This window comes from Grammomys surdaster, unplaced genomic scaffold (assembly GCF_004785775.1).
Source record: "Grammomys surdaster isolate TR1022 unplaced genomic scaffold, NIH_TR_1.0 126248, whole genome shotgun sequence".
Classification (NCBI taxonomy): Eukaryota; Metazoa; Chordata; class Mammalia; order Rodentia; family Muridae; genus Grammomys; species Grammomys surdaster.
The window spans coordinates 5,656,310-5,667,960 of NW_021621048.1; positions in this window are offsets into that span (position 1 = coordinate 5,656,310).

An 11,651-nucleotide genomic window follows, 5' to 3' on the forward strand; every position below is an offset into this window, starting at 1 on the left:
CTCTCTCTCTCTCTCTCTCTCTCTCTCTCTCTCTCTCTCTCTCTCTCTGTATGTGTCTGTTATGTAGGCGTGTGCATTTGAATTCAGGTGCCTGGGCAGGCCAGCATAGTGGGTCAGATCCCCTGGAGCTGGAGTTATAGGCAGCTGTTAGTCTTGTAACTTGAGTGCTGGAAACCCAACTTGGGTCCTCTGCCAAAGCAGTATATACTCTTAACTGTTGAGCTTTCTCTATTCTTGTTGTTATAGTTACATAAATGGTTCCAGCAAAAGTATCTGTCAAGTCCAGGTGTCCCTTGGCTCCCCCCACAAATGCTGGTGCCAGTCCATAACCCCTCCTGAGAAACTGCATGCCATCTTGAAAAATAAGTGGCCCTAGAATAGCTGCCTAGTTGTCTGGGCCATGTTGGGGTCTTGAATCATCCTTGGTACATTGAATGGGGTGCTATGCAGTCATTGTCCACAACCTTGTATAGGGAGTGAAGTTCCTCACAACAAGAAAGGGAACCAACTGTACCCCAGATTTGGAGTAGGAGAATTCTTTAAATCCATTAGCACCCCAACACACACACACACACACACACACACACACACACACACACACACACTAAGCTTAGAGACACAGGGTTCTCTAAGCTCTAGAGGGAAGTGACATATAGCTGGGAAAGGAGAAGATTCTAGACTCTCACTGGATTCCTGCAGGCCCGCCCCAGGAACACACTGTGAGCAGCCAGCAGCTTGTGGGGGAAGTCCTTGAGATATCATGTTTGATTAATGGCTGGTGTGGTCTGGGCCACTGTGGGTGAGCCACCCCTGGGCCGATGGCCTCATGCTGTATAAAACTAGCACCCTGAGAGCCATGGAAGCAAACCAGTAGGCAGATTTCCTGCATGGTCTCTGCATCGATTCCGGCCTCGAGTTCCTGCTCTGACTTCCCTTCATGATGGATTATAAAATACTATAATCCAGATGAACCCTGTCGTGCCCAATTTGTTTTGGTCATGGTATTTTATCACAGCAATAGAGACCTAACTAGGACAATAAGTGACATTCAATAGAGACATATGTGAACCGCATATGCAATTCTAGTAAGTGTATTGAAAGTACAAAATCAAGTGACAATGAAAATCTTTAAATATAATATCTTTAAAGATATTTTTAATTAATTAATTATAATATAATTATAAATTATAAAATATAATGTATTATCTAATTATATATCCTGTATTAATTATATATTACTATATTATAAATAATTCTATTATTTATAAATTAAACATAATTATAAATAATAAATATAAATATATAAATGTAGTATAATATATAGATGATATATAAATACATAAAGTATTATTTATAATTAATTAATTAATTAATTAAAATAATATCTTTAAAGATAACTAAAGTTAACTTTCTTTGTTGTATGTTTTCTTTGACCCAGTATTACCGTTTCAAAGTGTGCCTATATGCTGGACAGCTCACGATAGCTGTTCTCTGAGGTCTGTATGGACAAACTCCATTCATCCTCCATCATGAAGACATCATTTCCTTTTCTACACACCATTTATCACTCAGTGTGTTTCTCTTAGTGTCTCTTCCTCTGCTCTAGTTTGCTCTCAATTGCTGTGATAAACACCAGGAACAAAAGCAACTTGAGGAGGAAACTGTTTACTTCAGCTTACACGTACGGTCCATTGTACAGGGAACTGGGAGCAGGAACCTGAGGACAGGAACTGAAGCAGAGACCATGGAGAATGTTGCTTACTGAGTTGCTCACCTTGCTTTGTGTTCAGGGTGGCACCGCCCACAGTAGGCTGGGCCCTCACACAGCAATCATTAATCAAGAAAATGTCCCCACAGACTCTCCCACAGGCCAGTTTGATGGAACACGTTCACATCTGAAATTCTTTCTTCCCAGATGACCCTGGCTTGTGTCAAGCTGACAAAAAAAGCCTAGCCAACAGGAACCTAAACTCTGAGACCACAAATTGGACCTTCAGCATCCGTCACAGTCCCTGGCTCCTTTTTAGGAGACACACACACACTATATATGTATACATATATATACACATTCATATGAAAAGATGAGTGAATGGATAATTTGGTAGTCCTTGTTGGAAGAAGCCGTTTGACATGATAGAATCTTACCTTCCAAGAATGAAAACCTCTAACCAGGGACAGGTAACATTTGTCTCCATTAACACCATACCACCCCAGAGAGAGCCCAAATCAGCACTTTCTCTACATGCTTCCAAATGATCAAAGTAAAGTAGTTTTGCTTTCTGGCAGTGAACAAAATCAGAGGCATTTGAATTTGCAAGTTTCTTCTGACATCCTGAAGTCCCTACTAATAAGGGCAGAGTACAAAAGCGAGGCCATGTCTTCTTAGACCCCAAAATGAATCTCCCAGCTGCACAAGAGCTGTATTACGGGCAATGATGCGGCATCTGTTTACTGAAAGCAATGTAAGCTCCCAGACGGCCAAAAATAGATGAGCTTAACAGCCTGTCTACCTGTTTTGCACATAGAACGGCCCAATGTCAATCAAGAAGGCATCGCAGCAGCATGGAATAATGTTATAACTGAACAACTCCGGGGAAAGCGGTACTCACAGGGACATGAAGACAGGCTTCTATAAACTCGATGATTAATCCTAGGCAATAACAAATGACTCAGCTCGGATCCTCATGCCGAGGCTTATTGGCCCAATTCTCTAGGCTTCGATGACAGCGCTGTCAGATGTTCCTACAAACCATTTATTTGTTGTATAGATTACCTGACATGTATGCCAACTTGAAGATTTAAGACTTTGAAGAGTCTGGCATGGTGGTACAAGTCTATAATCCTAGCATTTGGGAAAGTGTGGATCTGGAGTTCAGCTAGTATGCTTATGGCCAGCCTGGGAAACATAAGACCCTGTCTTAAAAACAAACAAAAGAAACAGAGACAAATATTTCCAATGATTAGTGTTAGATACATAACATTAACAATAATGAATGTTAAAGCAGGCAGAGCCCAAGAAGACTCAATTTACTACCCGTGGGCTAACTCACTGGTAAGAGAGAGACTAGGCCAGTTTATGGTTCATGCCTATAATCCCAGCACTTGAATGGCTGAGGTGGGAAGATCACTGTGAGTCTGAATACAGCCTGAGTGACAGAGTAAGACACAGGCTAGCCTGGGCTAGTGCAAGTCCCAGCCATGTAAAGAAAAAGAAAGAAAGAAAGAAAGAAAGAAAGAAAGAAAGAAAGAAAGAAAGAAAGAAAGAAAGAAACCGTGAGAGGAAATGAGGGAAGAGTGTGGGAATGTGGTGTTTGTGTATTCATCTGAGATCATTTAATAATACTGAACTCTTGATAAAGCTAAATATCGGGTCTAGGAGTCCGTGACAATATCATTACACCCTGGACCCTGGCAAGCAATGTGATCAGAGCAATGAGTGTATGGGGGCACCAGCTCTGTTGGATTCACTCAGTTATAAAGTGTGAGTTAAGGGTTGGGTGTAGCAGCCCACGCTCTGGAGGCAGAGGCAGGTGGATCTCTGTGAATTCCAGGCCAAAAATTAAGTAGAAGTTTCCAGTCTTGGTCGCATGGTAGCTTCATCTAGGGGAGCTTAGGGAGCCACTGATTGCCAGGCTCAGACCCCAGAGTGTCTAACTTAGTCCATCTCTCAGAGCTTTGGAACCTGAAGTTGAAAAAGTCCCCTTGGTGACTCCACTCGCCAGTCAGCTCTGAGGACTTCCAGAATCTTCCATCATCTTCCTAGCTCCCAGAGATAGAGTCACCTAAACTATAAAGCCCAGTGTCCAGCGCTTCCTACTTGCATGGCTTGCTTACAAACCACTATAACTAATCTTGGAAACGTGATTATTTTTTTCCTCTTCTCTTTTTCCATCTTCTTTTGAAGTACCAGGGATTGATCGCTGGATCTCGCATACCCTAGGCAAGTGTTCCAACACTGAGCAACATTCTCAGCCCTGTATTCCTTTTCTTAAAGTTCTCCTAATTAGAAAGACTTCAGTCTCCATAAAACCTAAATCTGCCTCTAGCCAGAAACTGTACTATACTTAGAAAGCTATAGCTACAGGGCAAATCGAGCTTTCTGCCTCCATTAGTATGGCCCACAAGCTAAGAATAGTTTTCACATATTTAAGTGGTTGAAAAAAAGATCAAAAGAAGAGTAACACTTTGACACATGAGGTTCAAATTTCAATGTCCATAAATAAAGGTGTGTTGCCCCCCCCACAACTCTTATTCACATATGTATTTTCTATGGTTGACATAGGGCCAGAGTGGCAAGGCTGAGTAGCTGTACTTAGAGATGGTATGCCATGTGAAGTCTGAGATACTTACTACCTAACCTTTTACAGAAAAAAAAGCTTGTGAACCTCTTACCTATAAAGTCAAATTATAACATCATAGACACAACAGAAAAGATTATTTGAAAGGATTGCTTTATATAATAATTTAAAAGCCTGACAGAAGAATTATTCAACACAACTTACAAACACTGCCAAATATAAATACGAAGGATTTAGTTTATGAAGAGCTGCCAATCATTAAATGTAGATACAAACACCAAAGGCCTAATGGAACCGCAGCAGCATATTGAGCATCAGGTAGACTGAGGCTAGTCTGTAGATTGGAAGGCACAATTATTGAAATAGGAAGCTTAATAGATTAAATCAGGATTGGCATATGAAAAAATCCTCCCAAGTGGAATTATAGGGAGAATCTTGGAGAATGGTTGCAAAGTACATATACAATTAGAGCCACCACTAACTGTAAAATAGTATTTCTCTGACTTAGGAAAAATATATGGAAATGTTGCTAAAACTACATATCAAAGTTTCACTCTGAACATGGGCTAGAAAACCAGTTAGGACAGGTTTAATAAACAGTATTAAAAACATTTTAACATTAACAATTGGCTGCCCTGGGAGAAATTGTGACATATCATCGAAAATATTGATTTAGCTGTCCCTTTTTATGGAAATATGACAAAATTATTTGCAGAGATGCAAGGGCCGAGGTGAAGGCCTGGAACCTCAGGAAAGAGCCAAGGGGGAAAGTTTACAGAGGCAGCCAACGTGGCAGCTGGGTAGTGTGACTGCTGTCTGCTGATGGGGCAGTATCTCCATAGGGCAGATGGCTGGTGAACAGTTAGAGCAAAGGCCAGTCAAGTTGGAAGATCAGCCAGTGAGGACATGACTGGGTTAGGAGGTCAAAGATAAACTCGGAAGCTTTTTATTATCCTGCTGATTTTGCAAAGCTGGTGTTTGAGGTAGACAAAATCAATGACAGCTCTTCAGTAACTCGAGGGCCTGGTACTCTTTGAAGGTCTATGTCGTCTGCCGTCACAGCTGGCTGTTTGGCAGGGATCTGATCTGTCTTTTGGAAGAACAAAGTTCCTACATTCCAAAAGTCACCTGGGAATATCGTCCCAGCTAGAGTCCGGCATTTCCCATTTTCCTTCCCTAGAGATCAAACCCGGGGCCTTGTGCATTCAAGGCACGTATTCTGTCATTGAGCTACATCCCCAGCCCTAACTCCGCCTTCACAACAGAAGAAACCTAGGAGCGGTGGGACTGAGAAAATCACAAACTGAGTGATGTAGAAAGCAGATGGGACAGAGGATGATGGCAAGTGATGTTTTGGAGCATCTGCTACGTGCCAGACACTTTGCACATGTTATTTGGTTGTCTCCACTTTCCTTCAAGGTAATTATTGATCCCATTCAATTATGGAAGCCGTGGATGTTCCATATCCAACAGCCAGCAACTGAGAGATGATGAGCTACAGAATTCCTAAGTGCAGACGCTAAGGTGTGAATGCAAGTCTGGCTGGTTGGCTTCCCAACTCACCACGCATCTCCTCCAGGCCTGCTCCACTAGCAGAAAAATATCTAGCAGGGAAGCACAGCATTACAGCTATGCCCTCCCGCTTTCAAGCACCACCAAAAGAAGGCTTACCAGAGCTACAAAATAAAACTGAACTAAGACCCTTCCCATAGAAGCCTTTCTTAAAACAGCGTTTCTAAATTTAAATCTAGGAGACGGCCAGCTTTAGGCGGCTTTGAGACTTCCCAGAATTAAGCCTCCAGGTCGGCCAACGCCCTCTCTCCGTGTGGACACAGTTTTGCTGTCCCGAAAGCTCCAGCCAGCATCCGGTCCCCGCAGTTCAGCGTCTTTCACCGCAGTCCAATTAGGAAAGTGGTTGCAGTTCTCAGTCCTCTCTCCCCTGAGGGGTTTCCTTTCCCAGGCCATTAGAGTAATGAATCACGTGATCTCCCCTTAGGTGATGGGTAGGGTCAAAGACAGCCGCCAGATCTTCAGAGAGACTGTCACAAGCAACTTGAAAATACGGGAGTGAGGGGTGGCACACGGGCACGTGGTGTGAGACAGGACACCGACACGCGCTGCCATTTGGAAATCCAGTAAATCAACTGACCAGTTTGTAGATATTTCTAATTCCTTCACAACTTTATTTTATTTTATTTGAGACAGGGTTTCTCTATGTAGCGCTGGCTGTCCTGGAACTCACTCTGTAGACCAGGCTGGCCTCGCCTTCACAACTTTAATCTCATTTTTTTTCCCAACTTAAAATGGTTATACCCACCGCCCTCTCCCCAGTCACGGACTCAGAAAAGCTCAGGGGAAAACTGCAGTCGCTAATGCCACCTTAAAGAATCCTGTCAGCTCTAAATTTAGGTTTCCCTAGGCCTAATCTCAGATTAAACAAAGCAAATGGCAGCTGAGAAGATGATGTCTTCAGGAGCTCGCTTCACCGCAGACAAGCAGCCTGACTCTTGTAATTTGCAATTCACCAAAGTTGCCTTCCCAACCGAAGAAGAGAGGGAAAAGGAAGACTTACTTCATGTAAACAGCCATTCCGTAATTATAGGATTTGGGGTTTAAGTCACTTCACTTAATCTTTGCATGACCCAGAATTCAACTTGGAAGATTATAAAGAACAACATTTTCAATTCTATTTATGAAAATGAACATCTTAGCTGGAATTAGTAAAGCCGAGGAGAAGGGAGCACAAGTTGTTAGGCAAAGTAACACATCCTTGTTCCAACGCTATGAAAAGCACTAGCTATTCGCTGTTACCATTATAATAAGTGATACATGTGTTTCTAGATTTGCCCAGGAGGACATACTATCCTGAAGGTGAGCCATGGGGGAGAAACATACTAGGATTCCACCCATGGAGTAACCCCAGAAGCTTATCAGATTTAAATAAAAGATTGATGATGATCCTGAGTTTAAAATTTAATGTCCAGGCTACCTATTAAATTTTACATGACAAGGCTGTAGGCTCTGCTGTAAATCTGTAAAATCGATTACGTTCTCATGCCCTTCATAAGAAAATTATGTAGACTTTACTGTGCTTTTCTTGATTTCCGTTTATTATCATTCAGTTCCTCCCATTCAGTATCATTCTTCAAAATTTTATTTATGAGAAAATTTTATGAGCAATTAACATGTGTGATATTTCATATATGCCCACAGTAAAGTTCTGTGCTGCTAATGTCTTTTTTCCCCTATAAATTTCTGATAAACATTGGATTTGCTGACATTTGCATTGTAGTAACTGGATATACTCCAAGTCCAGGAACCAGTTCTCAACTTTTAATTATGTTGAAATGTATCCTCTCCCTGGGAAGGGAGTGTCAGGGCAGCTGGACACGACTGTGAAGAAACAGTGCACAGTAATCACAGCTATGCACCTTCCTTGTAAATAAATGTTTAGTGTCTGTTGATTCAACACCGTAGTTGCTGGGCCAGCCATTCCCCAAAGGCAGGTTCCTATTCCCAAGAGCCCTCTTCGGTGGGGCCATTTCTCAAGTGAGTTAGCAACTGTGAAGTAATGGGCCTTTTCTGAGTCTCAAGTCGACAGGGAGACCAAGGCTCCTGAAATGGTACCGAGAGGCCATGTGTGGTGGCATTTATGTCTCCCTGCAATCTGTCGTCAGGGTTCCTATTGATCTCACCTCCCAGCAGGGGAGGGGGACAGATATTTCTGAATACCACAAATATAAATACTGTATGCCCATGTCGCCAAATTGTGTTTCCATAAATGTATAAGACGAAGTTTTCAGGACATAGGCTGTTCAAACCTGTGGTATATGAAAGGTGCCACTCCAGAAATAAAGTCGCAAACACGGTCACAGGTAAGCATTATAACATTGCAATATAAATAAAAATTTTAATGAACTCGTTAACTCACGATTAGAATTTAACAGAGATGAACTGAATTATAAGATCATTAGGAAATAATTTAACATTATTTTCTTTGTGTTGGCAGAGGCATATTTTAATCAAGAGAAAATTCTGTCTTACTCCTAAATGTCTAATTGTATTTGTTTGGTTTGTTGTTGTTTTCTTAGTGCTTGAAATTGAACCCATAGCTGGGCCAGCACTCTACTGCTGACATTTCTCAGTCCTCCCCAACCCCAACACTTTTTAAGACAGAGTATCACTGAATTGCCCAGGCTGGCCCTTAATTTTCTACATAGCTTGAGTTATTAGGGTGAAATTGCCATCCCCTGATCCAGCTTCGCAAGTATCTGGGATTATATGTATCCATCATCATTACCAAATTGGATTGATGTTATGTGTACACTGAGTTATCTAGAAAGGACCTTCTAAAGAACATTAATCATATATACAGGTGAATAGATAAAGAGTATGCAATGCATATTGCATATTGTGTAATATGTATGTGTGAGTGTGTGTGTGTGTGTGTGTGTGTGTGTGTGTGTGTATGTGCCTGTTGGTGTGTGTGCCATGAAACTAGACAGGATCATGAGAAGGAAAGAACAGGTTTTAGAGGGCTATCAGAGGCAGAAACAAGACCATCAAAAGAGAGGCAGCGGGCAGGCAATAAGAACAGAGCACGCTTGAAAATGACACAGTGAAGTCCATTACTTTATGTGCCAGCTTCAAAAATTAAAGTGAGTATGAAAGAAGCTATTGCTCACTCCTTATATTTAGTTTTTATTTTTTTCTAATTTCAAATGTAAGATTCGATTCTTTTCCCTAGTCACTCACACTGGTTCTTCCTCCATAAAACCCAACATTTGGAAAACACAGCTGTAGGCTACCTGCTTAAATTATATAGAATTTTAATGATACATAAAACATAAACATTTCCCTGGGGACCAAATATTACAGAAGTTTGTAATGGAAAAATATTAATCTTTCCTCTTTCATCCCTGCAAACTTAAGCTCTATGTCCAGTTGTACTATAGGTCTCCCACAGGGAAAGTGCTTTATTATAAAAGTCCTGTTCTAGTAAGTCAGAATCGAATCACCCACATTATTCTATTGTTATTGGTCAGGACTCTTGATTGCAAGCAACCAAAACAGGTTTGTGAACTCAAGAAGGCTTGAATAGCTGAATCTAAGAACTTAACTCAGCACCTAATTTGGCTTTATCTTCCCTGGTTTGCTCTTTGTCATTCTTAGGTAAATTTCCCTCATGAGTCACACAGTGTTTTGTTTTGTTTTGTTTTGTTTTGTTTTGTTTTGTTTTGTTTTGTTTATTCTCAGAGAGGGAAAGGCAGCCTTTCTTTCAGTAGGACTGATATAATTTCTAAGACTCTGTATTTAGTTACTCTAGCCGAACCAAATGCCTGTGGCCAGAGAAATGCTCAGACAGACATGACCAGGCCTGCCCTGTGGTCATTAGAAGCAGACACTCACCAGGAAGGTTAATAAGGCTTGACCTGACAAAAGAACAGGTCTGTGTGCACTAGGTCATGCTTTCTTTACATAACAGAGTGTGTCACAGACATTTGTCCATATAAAGTAGTCAATGTGAATGTAAAGTTAGAGCAGAATAAAACCTTACTCCCTGTAACCCTCCTGTAAAACCCTACGAATCCATCATTTCATTACTGATGGGTATTCAGTTATCTTTCCCTCACTGTCTGAAGAGTTTTATACTATGAACATTTTTCCTGCAAGAAACAGTTATGACATGTGTGCTGGTTTGAATAAGAATGGCCCCATAGGCTCATAAATTTGAATGTTTTGGTCAACAGGGAGTGGTACTATTTTGGAGTAGGTGTGGCCTTGTTGGAGGAAGTATGTCACTGTGGGTGGGTTTTAGGGTTTCAAATGCTCAAGCCAAGCCCAATGTGTTTCTCCCTCCCTGCTGCCTGCTGATCCAAATTAAGAACTCCCAGCTACCTCTCCAGCATCTGCCCACCACCATGCTTCCTGACATGAGCACAATGGGCTAAACCTCTGAAACTGCAAGCCAGCCCCAATTAAATGCTTTCTTTTATAAAGAGTTGTCATGGTCATACTATCTCTTCACAGCAATGGAGCATTGACTAAGACAGTATGGTCTAGGCTCAGGTGTGTTCAATCTTTTGACACTGTGACAAAATATAGTCTACAAAGCTCATGTTCACACAATAGAGTTGTATGGTTTTTTTTAAAAAATCACCAAAAGCAACCCTGTAACCTTTTAAGTAAGTTTGTGATTTTGTGTTAGACCACATCAGAGCTATCCCTGAGTATACACTACCCACAGGCTGTGGGTTGAACATACCTGGTAGGACATTTATTTCTGTAGTAGAGATCCCCAAAATGGATACAAACATTTCTACAAGCAATATTTTTGCCTTGATTATATTTCAAACCTACTGTACCCCCACCAAGTATGAAATGAGAATATTGATTTTCTCATATTTTCAAAACACTGTATGTTAGTATTAACTCATTGGTGTTCACAATCTCCATAGTGAATAATGACTCATATTCATAAAGTGAGAGAGTTATAAATGTGAATGAAAAACATTTCAACTTCCTCTAAACACACACACACATAGAATTAGACAGCTAAAATGGCAGTGGAAGGGATCATTTGCTTCAGACATGACAGACGGAGGTGTGAGGTCCCTGGTACATGTTTACTTTTCAATTTAATGACTTCATTCATTCACATTTTTATTTTATACTTGTCTTTCCTTTTTTATGAATGGTTTCTGATTATTTTTAACCAATTAAAGTTTTTATTTATGAGCTGAGAGGTGACTTAGTCATGTGGTGGTTCGAATAGGTATGAATAGGTATGAATAGGTATGGCCCCTGTAGACTCATATGTTTGAATGCTTGGCCCAGGAGGAATGGCACAAATAGGAGGTGTGGTCTTATTAGAGAAGGTGTGGCCTTGTTAGAGGAAGTGTGTCACTGTGGAGGCAGGGCTTTGAGGTCATATATATGCTGAAGGCACACCAGTATGGCACACAGTCGCCTTCTACTATGGGGATCCAGATGTAGAATTCTCAGCTCCTTCTCCAGCACCACATCTGCCTGAATGCGGCCGAGCTTCCCACCATGATGATAATGGACTAAACCTCTGAAACTGTAAGCCAGCCCCAATTAAATGATTGTCTTTATAAGAGCTGTCATGGTGTCTTTTCACAGCAATAAGACCCCAACTAAGACAGTAGGTAAAGGTGCTTACTTCCGAGTCTGATGACCTGAGTTCAATTCCCAGGATCCACGTGGTAGAAGGAGAGAACCAATTCTAGTAAGTTGTCCTCAGACCTCCACATCCTTGCAGCCTATATGTATAATACACATACACACACACACACACACACACACAGAGACATACTCACACCACATACACAC